The sequence below is a fragment of the Nyctereutes procyonoides genome, unplaced genomic scaffold, assembly GCF_905146905.1.
Source record: "Nyctereutes procyonoides isolate TBG_1078 unplaced genomic scaffold, NYPRO_anot_genome, whole genome shotgun sequence".
NCBI lineage: Eukaryota > Metazoa > Chordata > Mammalia > Carnivora > Canidae > Nyctereutes > Nyctereutes procyonoides.
Window position 1 is genome coordinate 26,107,144 of NW_026575136.1, and position 14,629 is coordinate 26,121,772.

General features: G+C 38.2%; 1 protein-coding gene across 1 annotated transcript in view; it reads left to right on the forward strand.

The window, feature by feature from the left end:
- Nucleotides 1-14,629, forward strand: part of LOC129495517 (PH domain leucine-rich repeat-containing protein phosphatase 1-like) — a 209,174-nt gene that overhangs the window by 111,917 nt on the left and 82,628 nt on the right. The window lies entirely within an intron of this gene.

The window sequence follows — 14,629 nt, forward strand, 5'->3', positions numbered from 1 at the left end:
TTTGAATTCATAATCCAGTTTGCTATCCAAGTTCAATATGATTCAGACTGCTGTATGATGTAATTATTTATCAAACAAATGGAGAATAACTTTGCTTAACAGTTAATAGAAAATTTGAGAATAACATCTAGAAAGACTTTCTTGAAATACTGGCTGCCCTTGAATTATCAGGTAAAAACTGTGTTCTCGGGTGATGCCATACACTTAAGAACATTATTGGTTTCCCCTCCTTTCAGAGAGAAGCAATGGGCAGACTTTGGATTGATAGGACTTAGAAGATTCTCCTAACCGTGATGCAGAGTTAATGTGATATTAGAGGCTTTAAGTACATGTGTCTAGTTATTTTAAAATTACTTTGTGGTGGCAAATGCAAGGAGGCAAGTATTAAATAATACTGTGCTTTTATATTTAAATGTTTGCATGGGTTCAGGGCAGTAAGTCATCTGCCTATATTCTGCTTTTTGAAAGTAAAATGCCAAAATGTAGTCAGTGCATTACATTTCTATGTTGAAATGTTGATTTTTTAAAATAAACTTTTTATTTTGGAAGAATTTTCTATTTACAGAAAAGTTGTAAGCATGAAACAGTTTCCACATATCCCCACCCTATTTCCCAAACACCTTCTATTACCATGGTAGATTTGGCAAAACTAAGAAACCAATATTAACACATTACTCTGAACTAAACTCCAGGATTTATTTGGATTTTACTAGTTTTTCTTCTAATGTCTTCTTTCTGTCCTATGGTTTAATCCAGGATACCACATCACATTTGACTGTCATATCTCCTCTGTCTCCTCTGGTCTGTGACAGTTTTTCAGTCTTCTTGTGGTTCTTTTTTTTTTTTCTTTCTTTCTTTCTTTTTTTAATGACTTTGACAGTTTTGAGGAGTCTTGGTCAGTATTTTATAGAATGTCCTATATGGAGACATTTTGATCTTTTAAACCAAATGCAGTGTCATAGTCACCTGCTTTGCATTCTTTTTGGAACAAGTCAGAGGTATAAATACTTAAATATGGATAAAGATGTAAATAAACATAATTTATCAAGCTTACCAATGACAGGTTGTTTTGATTGAAACAACAAAAAGATTAATAGGTATTGAGTTTAATAGTCTTGTATATTAAACATCCACACAATTGATAAGTCACTCTTCTAAAGCTATCAAGCACTTATTAAGCACCTTCTGTACGTCAAGTATGTGTTTTATGTACTGGGATATAGCAAAGAACAAGTCTAATTCCCCTCTCTTGGGAGCACTTACATTGGGGAAACAGATGATAAATAAGTAAACAGACAAAACACCAAATAATCACTATATATACAAGTTATAATATATACAAGCTATAATACAAGTTATAATGACAGAGAATAATGGAGGAAGAGTAACTCTTCTGACTAGGGGACATTTAAACTGGAATGTCAGTGAAAGAAGTAGAAGTATCTAATTATTTGAAGATCTGGTGGCTGGAGTTTTCCAGGTAGAGAAGATAGTGTGAAAGTCCCAAGACTGGAACAAGGGATGTAAAGTCAGGGGTCTTCTGTTACAGAAGAGAATAAAGAACTGGCATTATATTATTGGCATAATGGCAAGCCACTCAAAGAGTTCTCTTCCAGAAAGTTACATGATCTGACATTACTATTGTGCGGAGGACAAGAAGAGAAGCAGGAGGGTCAGACTGGCAGGAGGCTCTTTGGTATATTCCAGGCAAGAAGTGAGAGGAGAAATGGAGAGAGGTGGATAGATGTGTTTTGGGATGTGTTTTGAAGATTGAGTGACAGGATTACTGATAATTACATATCAAGCATGAGGAAAAGGTCAGAATAAAAAATGGCTTCTAGGTTCTTGCTTTGAATGAGTAGGTAAATTGTAGCCTCAGTCAGAAACCATAGCACTAATTAGACTTTTTATATTGGCACCTTTAAACAATGGCAAAATAGTTTTTAACTTCAAAGAGTTTATTTCTAGAGAGGCAGAAGAGGTAGATTATGAAATGCCTCTTTAATGGGTTATGGAAATTGTTTATTTCTAACTTGCTGCTGGTGATTGTAAATGTCAAGTGTTAGCGTGGTTAGTACTTTTCGATGCTGCTAGTTTGCGAATATGACGTCTCCATGGTCTAGTAGGATAGTGGATCTGGAACAGGCCTCTCTCTCTCTCTGACTATTCAAACCACAGGCAGATTCATGCACCAGGCCACTCAGTAGGAGAAGGTGGGGGCTAGGGAGAGAAGTGACACAAGAGAAGGTGATGGTGGCAGGTGGAGGAGTGTTGGTGTGAGTTTCCTCTTCCCCTGATTATTGTATTGCCATTAGAAAGTATTTAACGTGTAATGTAGCTATATGCATAAGATCATTCACACGCATATATGTATACAAGACTGCAGCTTACATTTCACACAGGTGTGGGTGGGTGCTTCCAGGAGGGAATTTAAACTAATTACCTTAAATTACTAGAATTAATAATTAGTTAACTAGTAGCTGGCTGCTATTAGTGAGAATGTATTTGATTAGAACCTTAACCTCCTTTCCTTCAGAAAGGCTCTGAATGTTTGGAGAAACCAAATGTATGAGAGTAGAGAGTTCAGGTTTTAAACTAAGGCAGACATAGATCCTACCATTCACTGGCCCTGACACTGTCGAAGCTTCTAAGTTTTAGACCTTTTCATTTGGTAAAGGGAATAGTAATAGTTCTTACCTCCTAGGGCTTGTCAAATATGCATGATAGACTTATAACTGGCACAAAGAGGTTCTAACGGTGTATGCGTGTGTGTGTTTGAGAATGACCGAGTAAATAAATACATAAATAAAATAATTTTATGGCCATCATTCCTGCTGTTAATCACTGATTGGCCAAATGATCTTTTTAAAGCATTATCTGTTTTTATGTTTATTTTAAGCAGATAAAGACATATGCTTGGTTTATCTGAACAAAGGACCTTTTGCTATTCCTAACATAGCGGCCTTTTGGGGTAACATAATTAGAGATGTCAGACGTTGGGGAGAACGATTTCTTCCTGAAAAGTCAGGGATCAGGGATAGAGGGCAGAACATCTTACTAAATGCATATTTTAGATAACAGTGTCTTTCCTCTCTCTATTCTTAAAAACCAGATACACATTTCAAAAGTTTTTTAGAAGATGTTATGGTTAGTGAATTAAAGGAGAAACTGGTTGTAAGGGTCTGGTTGAAGAGGTTAGATATTATAGAAGAAATCCATATGAGAACCCCCTGTTTGGATGTGAATCACTTATAAAACAGCCATGCTCTTCTTTAAACTTCGTTTATTCAGGGTAGTCCTGTGACAATCTCTTTTTCTTTAATCCAGCATCCTGGGTGAGTAAGTTGGGGCTACTAGAAAAAGGAGGATGAGAAGCTGGATCCATTGGGGAGTATGTGCTTATGGGAAATTTGGAGTGGCCAGAGCTGATTCTCATAAGCCACTTGGACTTCCAATTTCCCTTTCCGTTGTCCTCTTCTTCCTCATGTCTTAGGCATTAGGAAGTTATACAGTATAGTCATTCAGGGTTACTGTGGAGATTTTCTTTTTAACACAACATTCACAGAATGGATTGTCTTTATATCCTAATGGTTTTTTCTCCTTTTTTGTGGTATCTTTTCATCTTTTTAAAATTTAAATTCAATTAATATATAATGTATTATTGGTTTCAGAAGTAGAGGTTAATGATTCATCAGTCTTCTATAAAACCCAGTGCTGGGGCTCGTGGGGGGCTCAGTTGCTTAAGTGTCTGCCTTCGACTTAGGTCATGATCTCAGGACCCTGGGATCAGCCCTGTGTCAGGCCCTCTGCTCAGCAGGGAGTCTGCTTCTCTCTCTCAAATAAATAAATAAAATCTAAAATAATAATAACACCCAGTGCTAATTATATCATGTGCCCTCCTTAATGCCTATCACCCACTTACCTCATCCCTCCAGCTCCTCCTCTCCAGTGACCCTCAGTTTGTTTCCTGTAGTTAAGAGTCTCTTATGGTTTGTCTCCCTCTCGGATTTTCTCCTTCTTCTGATTTTTTTGTCATTTTTTATTTTTTCCTCTCTTCCCCTATGATCCTCTGTTTTGTTTCTTTTTCTTTTCTTTTCTTTTCGTTTCTTTTCTTTTCTTTTCTTTTCTTTTCTTTCTTTCTTTCTTTCTTTCTTTCTTTCTTTCTTTCTTTCTTTCTTTCTTTCTTTCTTTTCTTTCTTTTCTTTCTTTTCTTTCTTTCTTGGTGGGCAGCAAAGCAAGGTTTATTGAGCAATAGCAAAGTGATAGTACCAAGCTTGGGAGGGGGGAGGGGGACACAAGAGGGTTGCCCTCTGTTTTGTTTCTTAAATTCCACATCTGAATTAAATCATACAATTGTCTTTCTCTGATTAACTAATTTCGTTTAGCATGATACCCTCTAGTTCCATCCACATTGTTGCAAATGACAAGATTTCATATTTTTTTTGATGGCTGAGTAGTTTTCCATTGTGTGTGTGTATATATATTCATATGTCATACCATCCTAATGTTTAAATGAGATTCATTTTGATAAGGATCTGAAAGTAAAACAACAGAAAGAAATATCTGAGTTTCTGATTTTTAATGACCATCTCCACCTCAGACTGAGTAGGACAAAAAGAACCAATTCCAATGATTTTTAAATTAAAATGAATGAGATAATTAATATAAAAGGAAAATCCTTTATTTTTATGCTTCTGGATCGTAGCTAAAAGAGAAGTGTTAATCTTCTAATTTGTTTCATTTGATTATGGGAAAATTTTTTTTTTAATTTTTATTTATTTATGATAGTCACACAGAGAGAGAGGCAGAGACACAGGCAGAGGGAGAAGCAGGCTCCATGCACCAGGAGCCCGACGTGGGATTCGATCCCGGGTCTCCAGGATCGCGCCCCGGGCCAAAGGCAGGCGCCAAACCGCTGCGCCACCCAGGGATCCCAGATTATGGGAAAATTTATAAAAAGTTAGATATGTTCTACCAAGATAGGTCTTTATATACTTATTTTTCTTTAAATTTATTCCTAGGACTTAGTATTGCTTGCAAAAATAATACACAAGGCAGTCTCTTTGGAGTTTTTGTTTTGGGTGGGTGTTAGTGGTAGATACTGTGAATGGAAGTAAACAGCTCCCTTGGGAGGATTACGATATTGATTATAAAGTCATCCCTAAAATATTAATGCATGACATGCTTTAAAAATCCAGTAAACATCCCAGTGTATGCAGTGTAAAAAAGGGCTCTGTTTGCTCAACACAGACCCATGTATTTAGTGTGTTTTCCAAATGGTGGGAGGAAGGTTGGGGGCAGGAGAAAATAGGAACTGCAGAAGATCTCCTGTCAAACACACGAATGACATTCTAAGAAATGCTGACCTTTATATCCATCTTTGTGGCCCACTTGTTGGAGTGCATTAGCTTCAGGCATTGATTAATCCTGTGAACTCTCTTCAGTTATTATTTATGGAAATCTATAGCCTAAGCATACTTAATTTTTTATTAAGCCTTAGTTACTTCTACAGCACTGTATTGTCCCACTTTAAAGTTTGTTTCTTTATTTCAAGGAAGATTTAAGATCACTGGGTATTATGCATGGATGTGTTTTTAATTTTGTATTATGGAAAATGTCAAATATTTAGTAGTGGATATAATAGTAGAGTAACAACCATATACCTGTGACCTAGCTTCTATAATCTTCAACACTGACCAGTTGTGTTACAGGTATATGTTCTATGGCCCATCATTACAAATTCACACCCCATTAGGAGCATAGCTTGTGCACGCGTCTCTATCTGTGTTGATCAGTGGTGTACATGTTGGCAGTTTCCAGTGGCTGTGGTCATCATAGTGGCACTCTGTCCTATCTTTCTTCCAGTATTAACTGTAGTATCTTAATTCTAGGCCTCTTGTGTTTTGTTTTGTTTTGTTTTGTTTCTTTAAGTCACTGCAGTGAACTTTGGTTGCCTGGATATATTGGGTTCACTCTTACTGTGCATAGTGTAGGCAAGTTAGGGCCACATTTCATGCTGAATTAAAGATCACACGAAATAGTGAATAGATATCACTATTTAAATAAGAACAAAGTATATGGTCAATCACAAATGAACTTTTGCTTTCAGGTGCTTTAAAAGTGTTTTATTGTCTAGATTTCACTCAAAGAATACTTCACTAATACTTGAGTCCAGTCATTCTAATGTAATAAGATTAAGGTTTCCAACACACAGATTTGTGTCATTAGAAATAGTTGCAAGGAATCCTGTAAGATTACTTAGTCATCTTTTACACATTGTTTGCTTCTTAGTTTGGCATGTAGATTAGGGAGTATGCTGCTTTTTGTCAGCATGATTTGAAACCTGTCTTTTAGGGATTGTGCTAACATTGGGATTATAATGGTAAGAGGCTTTACTCTCAGTATGTTTCTGCTAAGAAGTCCAGGCGTTTTATGTTTTGTTTTGATTTGTTTTGATGGAAACCCTCACTTAACATTTTATACCCATTTTTTAGGGAGAGAAGTAAGGGCCATTTGAGCAGGGACAGTCTAGCAGGTCTGTGGTAGAATCTTAAGTGAAGCAAGTGACAAGGATTTAGCTTATAATACATCACCCCATCCCAAGGAGATTGCTCTTATACCAAAGCTGTAGTGAAGATGTGAGAAGAAAATTGGAAATCCAGTATATGAGCTATTTGGGTACAGGAAGACTTCAAAGAAGTAATGGGCAAATTGAATTCTGAAGGATGAATAGGAGTTCACCACAAGGATGAGGGGAAGAGCATTTCAAGGAGAGATGTAAAGTATGTACAAAGGCACAGCTGGGTAAAATGTGAAAACATAGTCATATCACAGATGTCTGAGCAGCATGAGAAAGAAAACAAAAATAGAAGCTAGATAAAGTAAAAAAAGTACTGGCCAGTCTAGATTGTTTCCTGCTAGTTCCATGTCATTTCCTGGGGGAAATTTGTTTATTATAACTTACTTTACAGCATAGTAATGGATTCGTTATATAGAAATTCATGGTATGCAATCTTTTCTTATTATAGATATGAGCAACAGTTTATGAAATTAGGGAACTTAGGAATTCTTTGAATTTAAGCTAAAGATGAAATATTTTGGATTGCATTAAGTTTTGTTTTTGTAATACATAAAACTGATTAAGTTAGTAAAAATACTTAAAATGATCTCTTTGTGGTTATAATTATGCTTCATCTTATTTCCACATTGCTAATCCTGTCTGTTCTTTTTTTCCTGTGGCAGCTATTGGTTCTGAAATCCTAGTTAACATATTCCTAAAGAAGGGTTTTTTCCTTGAATTCTGAGTCATTTCAGTTTAAAGCCATTTAATTTTCTCCAAAGTTTTATAATCCAGTTTTATACAAGTAAAAAAAAAATACATTTGCTTCCCATACCCTAACAAAAGAGTCATACTTTTGTGAAACTGCTGGCTTGTACATTTATTGGGTTAAACTCATCCCCTGTGTCTCCGTCTTCCCTCCTCAGGTCTGTCACCCCCTCCCTGTTCTTCTGCAGCTTTGTTGGTGTTACTTCAGAGTTGCCCCGAGAGACATGGGGAGGGAAAGGAGAAGACTAATTCCGCCCTTTCTTTATGCTGGGCACTCTTCCAGACTCCACTTCTAGATTAGGATCTCAGCAAACGGAAGAGATGTGCTCCTCATGTGGGATTTATCTGTATATTGTTATTACTTTTAATAAAATTCATTCACCTTTTCAAGTGAGGGGCTTACAGCTGTGCTTAAAGTTACAACGTATTATTTTAAGATTGGAAAGGGCCCTTGTCACGTAGTCACCAAAAAGGTAGTATTACCTAGTGTAGTTTTCTGGAATAATTATCTTAACAATTATTTGGCATTTTCTTTGAAATTTCTTTAGTTTAACCTTAAATTGTAGCCATGATCAGTGCTTTTAGTTTAGAGACTTCAAATTCAAGATTCAAAAAGGACTTTCTGGAGTCCCAGACTTCCTTCCCTCCTAAAAACTGTCTCTAGTGTTTCAGACACCTGTAGTGTCTGCCCAGACAGTTCTTCCTTACCAGTGAGCTGAAGTCTGTATCCTGTGGCTTCAACCTGTTGATCCAGTTTTGCTCTCTGGTATAACATGAGCTAATTCTACTTCTTCCCCCGTTGGTAACTTCTGAATATGGAAGTTACCATGATTTCTCTGCCATCCCTCACCCCTTGACAGTCTGTTATCAGGAGGAGCATCCTTGGTAGTTCCGACAAGTCTCTCTGTCACATGGCTCCCAGATCCCTTCTTCAGCTTCCTTTCGGGTGTTACCTGGTTTATTGATACGCATACTTACAGATACCAGCTGGGGAGCACCATCATCTTCCTTTCTTCACACATTGTATCCAAAGTGAATTAGTTATTCATTCATAAGGTCAACACCAAAATAAAAAGAGCTTTTGTTTTTAATCCCCAACTCATTGATATATTTTGTTAACAAAGTTACTTAGCCCTTGAATTGATCTAGTAGTGACCACAATAATGCCAATAGAAATAACTAAATGTTTTGGTATCTTTTCTATGTACCAAGCACACTTCTAGGTGCTTTATAGCAGCCTTGTGAGGTAGGTACTCATTACAACTCTACGACCTCAGGCTTTACAACAGAAGATAGTAGTCACTCTGGAAGAGATACTGTCACATCTCCATTTTGCAGATGAGGGCACTCTATGGTATACGGTATCCAGCACTGTTTTATGCAAGAAGTTCTGCTACCAAAAAAAAAAAAAAAAAAAAGAAGTTCTGCTACCTTGCTCTTTTTTTCTTTAATTGTACTTCTGATGTTTTACAGTGGCCTGAGGGGACAAAACAAACCAAGACTCAAGTAACAACTGAAATTTACTGAAAATGTCAAAGGGAAGTACTTCATATATACAGTTGTCAGCAGAATCCAGGCAGCTCAGTGATAGAATAAAAGGTGGTTTGTCACAGTCAGTTGTGTGGGATATGCTGCTAGGGACAGGAGCGTCATCGATCTTCTTAAATGATGACCAAGACATGGTTAAGAAATCTGAGATGCTTTCTGAGTCATCTGAGGCAGATTAAATTGATAATCATTAATAAATTGATTTTCTTGTTGAGGGGACAGGCTGCTGTTGCCTAAGTCTTCAAAAACTTGTCAAGTATTGCCATATCATGAACTTAACATATATGATCAATCACATCTTTGTATCTAGCCATGTTAATATTATAGAGTTAAGTTATTTTAATCTGAGTATTTAGACCAATGTAAATATATATTTACATATCCTTATATATATGTCCTATATATATATATATATATATATATATATATACACTTAAGAGTTTAGTTTCCATTATATATATGCTTATCTTGAAAAATCTCAATATTTGTAACTCAGAGTATTGCATTTCCTGCAGCTGCTCTGAAGAGTTCTTCTACCCACTGGTTTGATTTATAATTTTATAAAATAAGGAATCGTGGAATAATTAGAAAAATATCAGTGACCTCTGTATATCTAAAATACTGGACCTTGTATATTAGATTTAGAGCTTAAAATACAAAGCCAAGTACCTTATTTCTAATAGTAGAATCTTTTAAGTATACATTTATATCACTTCTTTTACCAGAAAGTTAGAATTCAGGTTTTTTTTTTTTTTGTGGTTGGCTATCTTTCCCCTTCCCCATGTCAGGGAGATGCCACTTTCTCAGGTGGCCACTGTCTAAAGGGACTGTTTACACCCAGTTTGCCAATAAGGAAATGAGGAAGGAACTCTGAGTTCAGATTTGATCTCCACCCAAGCCAAGCTCTGTTTTTCTGTTGTTACTCAGAAACACAATGGGGTTTGTGTGTCTGGAGGGGAGATAACTGCCAGAGCAACACAGGAGTGATTCTGGGAGGCTGGTGGTGCCATCTCCTTGGAGTTTCTCACTGTTGCTTCTGCCAAGAAAGGTGGTGCCGGGTCTGCATTTCCAGTTGAGGCCATGCAAGGAGCTCCCTGGACAAATACCACAGTTGTGTCTGCTCTTGGTGGAGATGTGCAAGTCTCTGCCCAGGTGCCTGGGAATACCTGCCCATTCTGTTAAGGGAGAGGAATGTAGGTGCTGGAATTGTCACAGCATTGCCCTGAGATTTGTGTTCTCTGCTCTGTGTGCTCTCATCACACCATTGGTGTACCTTCTTGAATGACTGTTGTTTAGGTATCTGTGTCTCAAGAGACCAAGCTTTTGAAGACATAGAATGTGTCTCTCCAGGACCAAGTATAGTGCCTGGTTCACTGAGGCAAATGATAAACATGTGTTGAAAGATTCACTCATCCCCATCCATTCCCTTGGCAAAGAGAGACCTGGATGCTTAGGTGGTGCTCTTATTCTAAATTTCTCAGTATTGTTTTTTTCTATATTGTTATAGCCTGATGCTTTAACAGTGTTCTAACAAAATCGGCACCTTGCTTTGCTCCTATTAAGTATAGTAATTACTAATTATTAATGATTACCAATTAATTATTAATTAGTGGCTCCTATTCATGTATATATTGTAATTAATTTTATTTTATTTTATTTTTATTTATTTATTTATTTACGATAGTCATACAGAGAGAGAGAGAGGCAGAGACACAGGCAGAGGGAGAAGCAGGCTCCATGCACCGGGAGCTGACGTGGGATTCGATCCCGGGTCTCCAGGATCGCGCCCTGGGCCAAAGGCAGGCGCCAAACCGCTGCGCCACCCAGGGATCCCTGTAATTAATTTTATACTAAAGTTTTCTTCATCTGTTAAACAGATTTTATAAAATGGTAATGTTAGTACAGGATCAAGAGAGATGTCATTGCAAAAAGGTCTGGGGTCAATTGAAAGTATTCTTGTAGAAATGTATAGAATTTTTTTTTAAAGAAAATGATCACATGTTATAAGGCAGTGTTAATTTTAATTTTATTAAAATTGGAAACTTCATTTAGAAGGTATTAAAAAACTTGATAAGATGAAGTTGAAAATAAGTTGCTAGAATGCTTAGCTAAAAGATTAATAAACATTCTTCTAAATTCATATTCTTCTACCTCATGCCTTCCCAAAACATTTTTTAGGAGGTGAGAATTAAAACTAGGTCAGTTAAGAGGTTAAGAATTTTTTATAGAAGTCGAGTAAACTCCCCAGAGACTATCCCTGTAGCCAGGGCATAATTTCCCAAGCCACTGAAGGTTAGGCCAGAGTAATTAATGACTCATTATACTGGTGAACAGCAGTCTTTTGCTTTACACAAGCAGAATTACTCGTGCTATTTCAGCTGCTTTGACCAAGCCTTTCAGGGTCATTTTGCTTAATTTTTGAGCATCTTTGGCACATAATAAGGATAAATGCCACTTCATTAAAATATAGTGGTAGCAACAACAACAAAAAAAATCACTTGAATGTTTTTCTAAGCTTTCCCTTGCTAATAAAAGATGATTGCCCACAAAGTGAACATCAGGAGTAATGGGAATAATGTGGAGGACAGTTCTGTTGTAGGAGAAGATGATAATTTCAAAAGCATACCAAGGATAAGTTAGGATAGAGATATTTTTGGGTTAGAAATGCAACTCAGCTAGACTCAAAGTAGAGACTAGTTTTGACATAAGTGTCCTAAAAGCTTGCCAAGAAACAACTGAGCAAAGTGTTGAGCTGAGTAGCATGTTAGAAATATCTGGAAGCCCAGTAGGTAGTCTGAAAAGTTTGTTGATGTTCATATTATAATTTTTATATTTTACCCCATAGTGTTCTTTGGGGGAGATATTTTGAGATCCAAGTGAACTCCCTCTACCCCCCACCACACACACATATTTACAAGTAATTTGGAAAAAAGACAACCTGAGAAGGTGACTAGAATTCATGTCACTTTTATGTGTCTTCCGGAATGGGATTTCCCCTCCATGAACCTACATGTAGGTTGGTGATTAGTTCACCAACTCTTAAAGCCTTCAAAAGAAGTTTTGCTGTTAATCCAGACTAGCACTAATTTCCCTATCACAGTTATATTGAACTGATCTTCTAACACTTGAATCCCTTCATGTGTAGTTCATGTTCTGCCTTTGATTGAGCTTTATCTGTGTAACTGCTCAAGGTGGCGAGAGCAGTTGTCTCTGCTATCATCCTTTTTGTGTTACAAGTTTGTACTGCATGCAGCTGTGGATGCTGGTCAAGGGATACTGCGTCTGCAGAGCCTCTCCTGATTTTTTTTTTTAAATGAGAATATTATTTACAGCAGCTTGGTAAATTCAAAGGGTAGGTACTGTCTATTCCACTTTAGTGTTGAGGGAGCAGAAGGATAGATGGATGGAGTGACTTATCCAGAGCCACATGGCTAGGAAGTGATAGAGTTGTTTGTACACCCTGATTGTTAAGACTGTGCTCTTTCTCCTGCACGTCAAGTTGCTTGGGTTTCAACTTTGGTCTTCCGCTGTCTTGATGTTGGGAAGTATAATAGGTGTACAGTAGCTTTTGCCAAAAGGATTGCATATTCTAACTGTGAGGTCCTTCCTATAACAAAGAGTTGAGGCAGTTTCTGCACGTGCTTTTTTCTTTTACTTTTCCCCCAACTTTCTATAACTTTTAAAACTTGTCCTGTAACCTTTTAAGATTCAATTCGGTGCTTACCAGGTGGCATCACCGCTGCCCAGGAGGACAAGCAGTGTAGACAGGACTGGGCAGAGTCCATGATGTCAAGGAACGGTGCCCCCCTGGGGCTTCACCCTTCCCTGGAGTCTGTAGGCAGCAGGTACTTTCTGCTTTTCTCAAGGGGGACGGTCTTCTGTACTGCCTTCCTGAGCCTTAAGCTCATCCTAGGGATGACATCTGATCATCTTTGCTGTGGCCTAAGGGGTTCTGTTATTATTTTGTCACAGAAGTTATAAGTACAAGCCCTTCTGCAAACTCAGGTTCTGCTGTGCTTGAACTGTGTGACCATGGATGTGCCCTGTGACTCAGCTTACCCTTCATCTTTGAAATGGGGATAAGTCATTGCTACACTGAGTTGTTGTGAAAATTAAATATGATGGCTAAAGCGGTTGGAAGAGGGCCTTCCACAAGTGAAGCACCCCCTAAATGTTAGCTGGAATTATTGTTATTCCTACTACTTTAAAAAAAAAAAGTTAGAGTAATAAAAGACTACTTGCCCTGAGGTGTAGCTAGGTGGCTTTTTGATTTATTTTTATTACTTATTTAGGTCTTTCCTGTGAAGGATCTTAGTTTTAATAGGTGCTATGTATGTGGGTCACAGCTTCTTTGGGCAGTCCAGCTGCTAGTTTTTTCATTTGGGATTTGAGCAAAACCTCTTTGAGGCGTATCCTTAGGTGCCCAGGCTGGTCTGGGTGGAAGTGCTTCAGGCTCCCTTTGTCACAGGGACTGGGTAGCGGTGCAACTCATGGTAGCTTTTGTGGCCACCTTAGCAGCTTTCTGCCCTGCTGCCAGCATTTCTGCTCTTGCTGTAGCTGTTGTAGCTCTGCCACGACTCCTCCCCCCCCCCCCGCCCCGCCCCTGCTCTTTCTCATTGTATCCTTGTTAATGTGGTTTCTTCCCTGTTTCCAGCAGCAACAGCTCGCGGTCCAGAACGAGGAAAGGAATCAAATACCACTTGACATTTAATCATTATCTTTCAGTTGTTCAAAGAGAGTATTTAGTGTGATGCTTCCATCAAAATAGTATTTGTCCTCTTGAAAGTAGTCTCTGTGTGAAAGAATATACTAGGTGGGTCAGATGCAAGCTGGTGAGAAAGAAAGGGCTGTAAAGTAGTCCAGTGGCCATTCTTCTGGCAAATACTTTTTCGAGGGTCATCAAGTACTGAGCAGGGGGTATAATTAGTGAACAAAATAGGCAAAAATCCCTGACCTTATGGAGCTTACAGTCTAGAGACAGAGATTTTCAGAGCCTTTCCATGCTTCCCATTTTGTTCACATTAAAAGCCAGAGTGTTTGCAGTGATCTAAAAGGCCCTGCCAGATCTGCTGTGCACCCTGTGCACCCCTACCCCTTACCTTTCTGATCTCATTACAGATCCCCTTACCTTATGGTCTCCATGATGTTCCTTGAACGTGCCAGGCACACCCCTTTCTAGGGCCTGTACACTTGCTACTTCCTCTGCCTGGAGTGTTCCTCTAGACACATCAGTTCAGTGTCTTCTTCATATCCTTAGTGTCTAAATGTCACCTTTTCAGGGGAGCCCACCCTGACCAACCTATTTAAATATAACCTACCCACAGTTCCAACAATCCTGACCCCCTTTTCCTTGCTCTATTTTTTCCATAGTGTTTGCCAGTTTTTAACATATAATTTACTTATGTATGATATCTAAGTTTAATGGAGGCAAGTATCTTAATTTTGTTCACTGAAGCATACCAAGTACTTACCAAGATCAGTAACTGGCGCATAGTAGGTATTCAATAAACATGTTGAGTGAATGAAAATGAAAAGTACTCCGGAAAAATTATGAAGTGGTATATTAGTTTACAAATTAACAAAACCGGGATCCCTGGGTGGCGCAGCGGTTTGGTGCCTGCCTTTGGCCCAGGGCGCGATCCTGGAGACCCGGGATCGAATCCCACGTCGGGCTCCCGGTGCATGGAGCCTGCTTCTCCCTCTGCCTATGTCTCTGCCTCTCTCTCTCTCTCTTTGTGTGACTATCATAAATCA